Source organism: Myotis brandtii, unplaced genomic scaffold (genome assembly GCF_000412655.1).
Source record: "Myotis brandtii unplaced genomic scaffold, ASM41265v1 scaffold45, whole genome shotgun sequence".
NCBI classification, from domain to species: Eukaryota; Metazoa; Chordata; class Mammalia; order Chiroptera; family Vespertilionidae; genus Myotis; species Myotis brandtii.
In genome coordinates this window covers 7,186,576-7,197,333 of record NW_005367209.1, presented here as the reverse complement: position 1 = coordinate 7,197,333, position 10,758 = coordinate 7,186,576, and the positions used below count along the sequence as shown (strand labels likewise).

General features: G+C 40.0%; 1 protein-coding gene across 1 annotated transcript in view; it reads left to right on the top strand.

Moving 5' to 3' along the window:
• EBF4 (early B-cell factor 4) overlaps nucleotides 1–10,758 on the top strand; it is a gene marked incomplete at its 5' end in the record, with an annotated part of 54,022 nt that overhangs the window by 14,254 nt on the left and 29,010 nt on the right. The window lies entirely within an intron of this gene.

Here is a 10,758-nt window from a genome sequence, read left to right as displayed (position 1 = left end):
GTAGGATGTGAACTTGCAGCAGAGAGAGGCTGGGGGAATGAAGGGACTGGAGTGGGCAGGGCAGGGAAAGCTGGGTTCCAGTCCAGGTGCCACCTCTGCACTGTTTGACTTGACTTCTCTGAATATCCCTTTCCTTCGTTTGAAAACCGGAGAAATACTTGACAGGTTTCAAGGATTGCCAAGGTGATGCATATAAACATTTATTCTTGCCCTAGCCGGTTTGGCTCAGTAGATAGAGCGTTGATCTGCGAACTGAAAGGTCCCAAGTTCGATTCTGGTGAAGGGCACATGCCCAGGTTGTCGGCTCAATTCCCAGTGAGGGACTTGCAGGAGGCAGCCGACCCATGATTCTCTCTCATCATGGATGTTTCTATCTCTTTCTCCCCCTTCCTTCCTCTCTGAAATCAATAAAAATATATTTAAAAAATTTTTTAAATTTATTCTCCAACCATGATTTTTAAAAATTATTTTTTTGAATAGGAAATAATATATAAGGTAAAAAATTCAAAAGGTATTACAAAAGAGTAAATAATGAAAAGTAAGTCTGCTCCCACTGCTATGTATACCATGCTACACACACTCTTGTATTTTACCTTTTAAAAAAGAACTGTAACATATATATACAGGGTGGGGCAAAATTAGGTTTACAGTTGTGAGTACGTGAGATACAGTTTATTCTTGTGTTATTTACTAATTATTATATTATTTTCCATATGAAGCTACTTTTGCCTCACCTTTTATATCTTAAAAGTCATTCTAGCCCTAACCTGGGGACTGAAGGGTCCTGGGTTCGATTCCCAGTCAGGGCACATGCCTGGGTTGAAGGCTTGATCCCCAGTAGGGGGTGTGCAGGAGACAGCCAACCAATAATTCTCTCATCATTGATGTTTCTGTCTTTCTCTCCCTCTCCATTCCTGTCTGAACTCAATAAAAATGTTGTTGTTTTTTAAAAAAGTCATTCCATATTGGAAGATAAACCCTGCCTTGTTCTTTTAATAGATAAAACATTCACAAGGTACAGATTTTCAAATTGAAAAGGATTTACAGCAAAGTCTCCTACCTCTGCCTCTGATCCATCCATCGCCTTCCAAATAAGCAATCACTGTTAGCAGTTTCTTGTGTATCCTTCCCGAAATAGTCTGCATGCACAAGAAAATACAGATATACGTTATTTTGCACCTTTCCCTTTATTTTTATAAAAAGGTGGCAAATTAAATGTACTTTCAGCACCTTCCTAAAAAGTGGGCACATGGCAGTGTATCTACCTGGAAGCTTATATCAGCACACGAGAAGTTTCTTCATTCTTTTTGTGCTACTGTGAAATATTCTATTGTATGGATAAACTGAAATTTCTTTAAATGGTCTCTATTTTGGCTGTTTTCTTTCTTTTTCAGGGATAAAATATGCTGCAGTGAATTACTTTGTGTCATTTTGCACATGTATGAATTTTATGAAAGATACTAGAGGCCTGTTGCACGAAGAGATTCGTGCAATAGGCCTTCCTTTCCCCTGGCTGCTGGCACTGGTTTTCCTCCGTCACCCGGCACCCAGGCCTTCACTCTGGCCGGGTTCCGACCGGTGGCGCAGCGAAGCCTCACGGCCCCGGGGCCGTCAGGCTTCGCTCCACCGCTTGGAGCCTACGTATGCAAATTAACCGCCATCTTTGTTAGGTTAATTTGCATACTCTCCTGATTGGCTGGTTAGCGTGGCAAAGGTACGGTCAATTTACATGTTTGTCTATTATTAGGTAGGATTATTTACATAACTAATTCACTTCATTGTACGGATGGGGTGGTCACAATAATCTGGCTGGTCATAATAATCTGGCCACTATATATATATATATCTCACTATAAGTAAAACTTCATTAAAGAATGATACAAAGTAATGATAAGAATAGTTGAAACAGTTATTAACAGTCCCTAAGATATAATGGAACTCCCACAGGATGTTAAATTGTACTATAATACAGCTGGGAAAAGCTATGGAAACACCATTAAGATGGAAAGATGGAGAGAGCCTTATAGAGACAGTCCCTCAGGTTCTTGTGAAATAGGACGACGAGAAGCATGTCCATGGAGACTGAATTATCATCTAAGATGTTTCTCATCTTTCAAAATCATAGAGTTCCTCCTCACCAATACTGACGCACTCCATGGTGTGGTTGTTGGCTTCCAACCCTTCTGGGCAATTGCCAAGGCACTTCCCAAGGTGTAAGTAAAACCCACTTTTACACTTTGTGCAGAAATTTTTGTTGAAACAAGTATCACAGTCAGCTTTGCACTCTGAAAGAGAAAGAAAAAGAGGAATAATTTTTTTATTATCTTGACTTAACTGTTATTGGTCCAGTTCTGTATGCTTACAACATAGGCATGTGTGACTTTTATGTCAAACAAACATTTAGGGCTCAAAATTATTTTGCCAAACTAAATTACGGACTCCCCCACAGTCATTTCGTTGATGTACATCAGTCACTGGTTTTAGAATCGTTGTACTGATTGCTTTAGAAAAAAGTTTTTGGCCGTAAGTCCACTGCCAAGAATGTTTATTAGAGCAAATATCTATTTATAATAAATAATAGTGAAATGTTTAATCAGAACTGTAATAAAACATACTAGGATATTGCCTTTGTGCTGTTCTTGAAGTCCATTCATTCAAACAAGTACTTGATTGCCCAATATGTGCCAATCACTTCTAGGTATTTATTGACAGCAGTGCACAAAAATGAGACAAGGTCCAGCTCCATGGACACGGCCGGCTGAAAGCAGGTATCTGGGGTTTATTTATCTTCTATAATTGAAACTTTGTTGCTTTGAGTGGAGCTCAGAGCCAGGCCACGGCAAGCGGGAAGCTTGGCTTCCTCCATCATTGGGGCAACCAAGCCTCCTGCTTGCTCCAGCTCCGTGGCTGCTGGCCGCCATCTTGGTTGGGTTAATTTGCATAAAGTCGCTCTGATTGGCTGGTGGGCATGGCTTAAGGCGTAGTGAAGGTACAGTCAATTTGCATGTTTGTCTTTTATTAGTGTAGATTACAAGAAGTAGAATTGCTAGGTCAAAAGATAGGTGTGTTTGTAATTTTGATAGTTGTTGCCTGTTTACCCTCTGTAGAGATTATACCGATTGGCATTCATACCAACAATTTTGAGAATGCCTGATCTCCACACTCTTGCCAATTATGTATGTTGTTTATTCATTCAACAAATAATTTTTTAAAATATATGTTTATTGATTTCAGAGAGGAAGGGAGAGGAAGAGAGAGATAGATACATCAATGATGAGAGAGAATCATTGATCGGCTGCCTCCTGCACGCCCCCTACTGGGGATCGAGCCTGCAACCCAGGCATGTGCCCTGACTGGGAATCGAACCCTGACTTCCTGGTTCATAGGTTGATGCTCAACCACTGAGCCACACCGACTGGGCAACACATAATTTTTTAACATCTACTCTGTGCCAGAGTGTCTTCTATAGGCTGTGGATTAAGCAGTGATGAAAATAGACAAAAAGATTTGTGTTCATGGGCTTACGATCTAATAGGTGAGATAGACATGAGCTGAGTGGATAAAACGTATAGCATGTGAAGTGGCAATAACAGCTAAGGAGAAAAAGAGCCACCAGGAGAGGTCAGAGAGTGCCCAGGAAGGGAGAGTTGAAGTTTTAGATTATGGACGGAAGGCTTCCCTAAAAAGATGACATTTGAGCCAAGACCTAAAGGAAGTAAGGGAATGAGCCATGTATGAATCTTGCGGGGGTTAGGGGGGGAAGAATGTTCCTGGCAGGAGTGTACCTGGTGTGTTTAAGGAACAGCAAGATGGCCCAGGTGACTGGAGGAGGTGATGTCAGAGAGTTAATGGTGGGGCAGGAGGAAGGCAAGACCATGCAAGGCCTTGTAGGCTGCATGTGGGCCATGCGTATAGGCCCTTGTAAGGACTTTGGCTTTTATTCTGAAAGATCCCTTGAGATAGAAATTTCAATGGCCCTGACTGGTTTGTCTCAGTGGATAGAGCATCGGCCTGCAGACTGGGGGGACCCGGGTTCGATTCCAGTCAAGGGCATGTACCTTGGTTGCGGGCACATCCCCAGTGGGGGTGTGCAGGAGGCAGCTGATCGATGTTTCTTTCTCATCGATGTTTCTAACTCTCTGTTCCTCTCCCTTCCTCTCTGTAAAAAATCAATAAAAAATATTTTTTAAAAAAAGAAAGAAATTTGAATGAATGAAATCATCGAGGGAATGAGTGTTAACAGAAAATACAACAGGTTCAAGAACTTAATCCTGGGTACAGTGTTTGTAGGTCATAGAGATGTGGAAGTAGCAAAGAAGAATGAGAAGGAGCAGCCAGTGTAGTCAGAGGGAAGTCAGGGGAGTGCAGAACCCTAGATAAGGAAATATTCCAGAAAGGACACAGTGGTCAACTCATCACACGCTGCTGTGGATAAGATAAAATGACTAAGGATTCACCACTGGACTTAGCAACGTGGGGAACTTTGGTGACATCAATAACAGCGATTTCCGTGGAGTGGAGAAGCAAAAGTCTGACAGAGTAGGTTTAAGAAAGAATGGGAGGCCCTAGCCGGTTTGGCTCAGTGGATAGAGCATTGGCCTGCAGTCTGAAGGGTCCCAGGTTCAATTCCGGTCAAGAGCACATGCCCAGGTTGTGGGCTCTATCCCCAGTAGGGGGCGTACAGGAAGCAGCCGATCAATGGTTCTATCTCATCATTGATGTTTCTATCTCTCTCTCCCTCTTTCTTCCTCTCTGAAAGCAATAAAAATAAAAAATAAAAGAATTACTTTTTTAAAAAAATGAATGGGAGAAGAGAGATTAGAGACAATGACTAGAGGAATTCTTTTGAGTTTTACTGTAAAGGGATCAAAGGAACGTTGTGCTGGCTGGAGCACAATGTAAGGCCAAGAAGAAATATATGGCTTGTTCATATGCTGATGAGAAAAACTCAGTAGGAAAGGGGGAAATGATGATGCAAGAGACAGAAGAGAGAATTGCTAAAGCCATGCCCTTTAGTTGGCAAAGGGCATGGGGCTCTGTGCACAGGACTGGTTTTAGCTGAAAGCACAGAGTTATCCATGGAAACAGCAGTGAAGATGGAAAACCGAGGCTCAGAAGTGGGTAAACGGGTATATACAATGCGGGAGCTTGCAGGCATTCTCTTCTGATGGCTATGTTTTCTCAGAAAAATAAGAAGCAAGGTCAACAGTTGAGGATGAGGATGGAAAGGGAGACATTAAGGCATAAAATAGTTATGTCCAGGGGAGTGAATGGGCCATGGAAATGTTGTGTGATTGTCAAGAAGCACTAAGGACCCATCTGAGGTTTGTGGTCATAAATCTAAAGTGAGACCTTTCTCCAGCCATGCGGAGCTGCACAAATGCAGGCACAATGAAACATGAGAGGGCAAGAGAGTGAAAGTGTACGCAAGGGGTGTTTACAAATATGGAACAAGAAATTTAGGCTGGTTAAGGAGAGGACTGTGGGAGAGTGAAGAGAAGGCAGGATAAATGGAACATGGGTTCTGATGGAGCCAGAGAACTATTGGAGTTGAGGTCCTAGGGGGAGGTTAGAGAGTGGGCTGCCTGTGGGTAGGATTATTGGGGGATTGCCTTTATTGGTATTGTGTGACCTGGGAAGGCTGGAGACTAGGCTGTTGCAGGAGAGATGCTCAAGGAGTAGAGAAGAGAATGTGTTGGAGGAATTATATATCTATATTGATACTGAAATAACCAAGAATTAGGACAGGACCAATGTTCAAGAGCATATATAGTGATCCAGGGATAAAATCTTCAAGGGATAAAGGCAGGTGATCTCAGGGTTGAGAAATGACTGCAACAAGCAGTGATTGCCATAATTTTTTCCCACCTTTCTTCATCATACAAGTCAACTGTGATATCGCAGTGAATTCCATTGCTCTTACTCTGAGGTTGAGCACACTTTCATGTACTTAAAGTCTATTTGTATTTCTTTTTCTGTGAACGGTTAGTGCATATCCTTTGTTTATTTTTCTGTAACGGATTGGCTTTTGTTACTGATTTGTAGGAATATATGTTAAGGAAATTAGCCCTTTGTCATGAGTTGCACCAATGTTTTTCCAGTTGGTTGTTGTCCTTTAACTTTTGTATGGTGAAATTTACCCAGTCCCTCAATCTTTTAAGTACTTTGAATCTTCATCATATTTAGAAAGATCTTTATCATGCCAACTTCATTTTTAAAAATTTATCCTGTAGTTTCTCTCAGTACTTTTATGGTTTCATTATTTACATTAGATACTTGATCCATTTGAAAAAAATTGTAAGTTATACCTAGATAATACAGAGTAAAGAAAATATAACAAAATAAAAATTAGGAAGCATGATAGCCAATGTACATTTGTGAACCTACCGACAAACTTAAACTTAGAGCATTAAAAATAGCATTGATGCCACCACCATCTTCCTTCCCCGTCTCATACCTCTTCCTGCCCCCTCCTAAAGGTAATAAATAAATTGAGGTTTGTGTTTATCATGACCTTGCTCTTTAAAATAATAAATGATCACAAGTTATATAATATTAAGCATGTTGTTTAGTTGTGCTATGTTTAACTTTATAAAAATTATGTTATTTTATATATAGTAGTCTTCTAAAATGTTTTTAAATTCAGCATTATATTTCTACATTTTTCTGTTGCTCTATTTAGCTGTAGTTCATTGTATCTCATTTTTGCTATGATAGGCAAAGCTGCTATGCACAGACTTGTTTGTCTCTCCTAATGTGAGTAGGTATAAGAGTTTGTTTAGGATATAAACCTGGCACTGGAATTCGATGTCTTTTATTCATTTTTCTTGCTGGGTTGCACTAGCCAGGCCTTCCAGTACAATGTTGAATAATAGCACTGAGAATGAACATCTGTCTTGTTCCTGATCTTAGGCGGAAATACTCAGTGTGTCACCATTATGTATGTATGTGCGTATGCATGCATGTATGTATGTTTGCATGTATGTTGCTGTGTGTTTTTCATAGATGCCTTTTATCAGGTTGAGGAAATTCCCTACTCGATTTAGTTACTCAGAGTTTTTATCAGGAATGCATGTTAGATTTGTCACGTGCTTTTTCTGCATCTTTTGAGATGACCTTTTTTTTAGTTTATTATGAATTACATCAATTGGTTTTCCAATGTTAAAACCAACCCTGTTTTTCCCATATAAACTTCACTTGGTCATGGCATATTAACCTTTTAATATACTGTTGGATTTGATTTAATAACATTTTACATAGAATTTTTGCATCGATGTTCATAATGGATATTTTTCTCTCGTTTTCTTGCAATTTCTTTGTCTGGTTTTGGTATCAAATATGATATGCTGGCCTTATAGAATGAGTTGGGAGGTATTTCTTCCTCTTCAGTTTTTTTAAAGAGTTTGGGTAGAGTTGGTATTACTTCTTCCATAAGCTCTTCTAAAATGGGCTTTGTGAATTTGTATCTTACAAGGAATTTGTCCATTTCTTACAAGTTGCTGAATTTGTTGGCATAAAATTGTTAATAATATTCCCTATCCATTTAATATATCTAGAATCTGTAGCAATGTCACTACTCTCATTTCTGATATTGGCAAATTGTATCTTCTCTTTTATTCCTGAGCAATATAGCTACAGGTTTATCCATTTTATTGATCTTCTACAAGAACCAGCTTTTTATTTCATTGGTTTTCTCTATTGATTTTCTGTTTTCTGTTTATATTTATTAGTTCCTATCTTCTGCTTACTTTGGGCTTAATTTCTTCTCCTTTTCCTGGTTTCTTAGAGTGGAAGCTGAGGACTCTCTTGTTGTCTAAAACAGGCTTTTAGTGCTATACATTTCTCCCTAAGTACTGCTGTAAGGGTATACACAAATTATGATATGTTTTCATTTTTATTCAGTTAAAAATACTCCCTCATTTCCCTTTTGAGTGTTTTTTTTTAAATACCTATGTGTATTTAGTTTCCAAAATTTGGACGATTCTCCTAGAATCTTGCCTTTTTTGATGTCTTATTAGCAAAACTTTATTTTGTTACTTTAGTAATTACTTTAGGACTTGTAGTGCACATCTTTAAGTTACTGCAATCTATTTTATTATACCATTTCATGTATAGTATGCTATTGTATCATGGATTTTTTTTACATATGTTCTAAAGTCCATAATACATTGTTATTATTTTTATTTAAACAGCCAAGTATTTTTAAAGAAAATTAAATAATATGAAAAAAATTATATATTTGTCTATGTAGTTACCATTTCCTTTGTGTTTTTTTAAATATGTTTTTTATTTTATTTTATTATTAGAGGCCTGGTGCATGAAATCTGTGCCCGGGTAGGGTCCCTAGGCCTGGCAGGTGATCAGGGCTGATCAGGGCTTTCTGGCTGCCAGCTGCCAGCTGGGGCCTTCCTTCGTTCCACGCCACCCTCCTGATGGTCAGTGCATGTCATAGTGAGCGATCGAACTCCCGGTCTCCTGGTCAAACTCCCAAGGGGACAATTTGCATATCAGGCTTTTATATAGAGAGAGATTATTGTTTTTTATTCCTCACCTGAGGATATTTTTCCATTGATTTTTTTTTTCTTTTTAGAGAGAGTGGAAGAGAGAGGGAAAGACAGAAATATCGATGTGAGAGAAACACATTGATTGGCCGCCTCCTGCATGAGCCAACCAGGGCCCAGCCTGGGAGGAGCCTACAACCGAGTTACGAGCCCTTGATCAGAATCTTGTAGCTTCCTTTGAGTTAATCCTTTTATCAGCATTTTTTAAATCATCTGAGGAGTGAGGATATTTTTTTCCATTGAGTTTAGAGAGAGTGAAAGGGAGGGAGGAGGGGGATAGAGAGAGAGAGGGAGAGAGAGAGAGAGAAACACCGATGTGACAGAGACATTTTGATTGATTACCTCCCACGGGCACCCTGACAGGGGGTGGGGATTGGACCTGCAACACTGGTATGTGCCCTTGACCTGGAATCAAACCAGCTACCCTCGAGTGCGCAGGCTGACACTCTTTTTAAAAAAAATATATTTTATTGATATTTTACAGAGAGGAAGGGAGAGGGATAGAGAGTTAGAAACATTGATGGGAGAGAAACATCGATCAGCTGCCTCCTGCACACCCCCTACTGGGGATGTGCCCGCAACCAAGGTACATGCCCTTGACTAAAATCGAACCCGGGACCCTTGAGCCCACAGGCCGATGCTCTATCCACTGAGCCAAACCGGTTAGGGCTGGGCTGACACTCTTAATGACTGAGCCACACTGGCCAGGGCTTATCAGCATTTATTGATCCTTTATTTCTAATAATATTTTTGCTTTAGTGTCTATTTTATAGATAATATTTATAGGCTCTATCAACTTACTTTTGGTTATATTTGCTTCATATTCCTTTTTACATCCTACGATTTTCAACCATTACGTGTCCCTATGTTTCAGATATTTCTCTTTTAACTGCATATTGCTGAATTTTTAAAAAATTTAGTTTGTTTTTCACCTGGCAAGTTTAGTCCATTTACTTTATTGAGATTATGATTTATTTCAACTATTTTTCTATTATCTTTTCTGAATAATATTCCCTATGATCTTTGTACTATTTGTTCCACTTCTATTTTTTTTCCTTTCTTACTATTTAAAATGGTTTAACTACTTTGTTTGATGTGGTGTATGTTTCTTTTTTTAAATATGTTTTTATTGATTTCACAAAGGAAGGGAGAGGAAGAGAGAGAAAGAAACACCAACGATGAGAGAGAATCATTGATCAGCTGCCTCCTGCATGCCCCCTACTGACGGTCAAGCCTGCAACCCAGAAATGTGCCCTTGACCGGAATTGAACCTGGGACCCTTTACTCCACAGTCCAACGCTCTATCCACTGAGCCAAACCAGCTAGGACTGTATTTCTTATTTTATTTCCCCTTTACTGGTTTGGAAATTTATTCATTTCATTTCTATTCTTTTAGTCATTATTCTTAAAATTTACTATATATTCTTAATAAAGTCATAATTTCTTTCCTGACTAATATTAGAGTCTTTGACAGTGGTGTGCTGGAGCTGGCTCATACTGACTCACAAGAGCTAATTATTAGTAATTCTGCTCAGCTCCATATTCAGAGACTTCACATTGATAGCTTGAAATCAGCCCTGGGGGAACATATAACCATGGAAATCAACAAACACTATAAATCAGGGTTTTCCCCTCTCTAGAAATGGTTGTTAAACACTTGCCAGCACACCATCAATCTTAGGACATTCGATTACCCCATGAATTTTGATTATTTTAAAATTTTACACGTTATTATTATTATTACTAGAGGTCCGGTACACGATATTCATGCACTGGGGTGGGAGGGTGAGGTCTGGGACCCCTCGCTCCTTACTGTCCTCCTGCTTGCTGCTCCTTACAGCTTGACTCGTTGCTCCTGCCACTGCCGCTGCACTTGCCAGCTGTGAGCTGAGCGGCACACCCCTGTGGGAGCACACTGACCACCAGGGGGCAGCTCCTGCATTGAGCGTCTGCCCCCTGGTGGTCAGTGCACATCATAGCGGCCAGTTGTTCTGGTTGTTCTACTGTAAAGGTCGCTTAGGCTTTTATTATATAGACTAGAGGCCTGGTGCACGAAATTCATGCACTGGGGTGGAGTGTCCCTCAGCCCAGCCTGCACCCTCTCCAATCTGGGACCCCTCTGGAGATGTCTGACTGCTGGTTTAGGCCTGATCCCTATGGGATCAGCAGTCGGACATCCCTCTCACAATCCAGGACT